This window comes from Emydura macquarii, unplaced genomic scaffold (genome assembly GCF_026122565.2).
Source record: "Emydura macquarii macquarii isolate MOO-44397 ecotype Brisbane River unplaced genomic scaffold, CSIRO-AGI_Emac_v2 contig_306, whole genome shotgun sequence".
NCBI lineage: Eukaryota > Metazoa > Chordata > Testudines > Chelidae > Emydura > Emydura macquarii.
The window spans coordinates 9,961,398-9,963,428 of record NW_027130443.1 but is presented as its reverse complement, the minus strand read 5'-3'; positions in this window follow the sequence as shown (position 1 = coordinate 9,963,428).

Sequence of the window (2,031 nt, the reverse complement as noted above, 5' to 3'; positions counted from 1 at the left end):
GCGTCCATGTGAGGGGAGATTAAAAAGATTGGAACTGTTCAGTTTAGAAAAGAGAGAATTAAAGGGGGATATAATAGAGGGCTATAAAATCACGAGTGGTGTGGAGAAAGTGAATGAGGAAGTGTTGTTTACCCGTCACACCATACAAAAACCAGGGCTCACCCAGTGAAATTTTAACAGGCAGCAGCTTTAAAACAAACAAAAGGAAGAACTTCTTCACACAACGCACAGTCAACCTGTGGAACTCCTCGCCAGGGGATGTTGTGAAGGCCAAAAGTAGAACCGGATTCAAAAAAGGATTAGGTGAGTTCATGGAGGATAGGCCCATCAGTGGCTGTTAGCCAAGATAGTCAGGGACACAACTCCACACGCTGGGTGTCCCTCAACTTCTGTATGCCAGAAGCTGGGACTGGACGACAGGGGATGGATCACTCTGCAATTGTCCTGTTCTGTTCGTCCCCTCTGAAGCAGCTGGAACCAGCCACTATCAGAAGAAAGGATGCCAGGCTAGACAGACCATTGGTCTGACCCAGCATGGCCACTCTTATGTTGTTAATATTCATTTAAAAGGTGAAGGAAAGAAAATGCCTCAATGGAGGGTTGATGTCTAAGGCCCCGGTGCCACAACTGGATCCTTTTGGGTGGACCCAAAACATCAGCAGATGTTGCAGGATCAGTGCCTAAAAGTGCAGCCACTTTTTCAAGCATCTATGGGAACCCTGTCTTATTTTAAGCCTCTCCCTAACATCTGTTAATATCACTCCCGTCCTCTTACTCTGTGCATGCTCACAGCACACCAGGAAGTGAATCCAGTGTTGCCAGTTCTTGCAGTCTTATTGCAAGAGTCTTAAGTGATGGTCTAAAACCTGAAGTCCCATGAAGTAAATTTCAGCTTTCTTTTTAAAAAAAAAAGAAGTTCCTAGTTCTCGGGGTTATGGAGAAAAGCCTGAAAGTGTGACCTACGGGCTTAAAAACCAGAAGGCAAAGGGAAAAGAATCAAATTTATTTCCTAAAATCTCCTGATTTTTAAACCAGTCTCATGATTTTTGGAGGGGCTGATTTCATGGCTGTTTGAGAGCTTGGAGTTGGTAATATTGTAGATCCTCACACACAACTAAGCAGCCTCACCCACAATGCACTTGCCTTCACTCTCAGACTCAGTGCGCCTCCTACTTGCTCACTCAGAGATAAAACTCACGGACACGGAACACACAGCACATGCCATCTCTTGCACCCAAAGCACAGCCCCCACGTTCACACACACGGCTCTGAAAACCCTCTCACATGCGGATTCTCATGGTTATTCTCTCAACCTCATCAGTCTTGTGCATTCACACAGCCAGAACTCTTGCACTCATGGTCAATTATTAGCATGTGGACCGCGCACTTACACAACCCCTCCACATGACCCAAATCAGTCACTGGCCACATTAGCTTGTACACACCACGTCTGATCCCGTCTGCACACACAACTCACTTCTACGGCATGCTCCTGTTCCTTCAACCAATCATTTTTGTGCACGCAATCTCACCCGCGCACACTTGCAGGCACACACAGAGTCCTGCCTACACACTTGTGTGCACACATGCAATCTCAGCCAGGCACTTTTGCACACACAATCTCACCTGCACACTCTTGCACTTTACTCTTTCAGTTTCTCTCTCTCACACTCATTCTCTCATCTTTTCACACGTACACCCTCATTCTCTTGCACGTGACACATTTTTCTGTCTGACTCACACTCACTCACTCACTCACACACACACACACACTCTCTCTCTCTCTGCCTCTCTAGGCGCTCCTGCCCCTTTAAGGGTTAACCTTCCTCTCCGCTACATCGCGTTCCACAGATTGACACATCCTACTGGCGGCCGCTCCCGGCCGCCCAATCGGCAGCAGCCGAGCCGTGCCCCACGTGGGGGCGGGCCGCTCCCGCCACGCTCCCATTGGCCAGCCGGCTCGGCGATTGCCCGCACGAGCCCGGCCCCACGTGGAGCTGGCGCTAGTTCATTGATCGCTCTCCCCGCAAA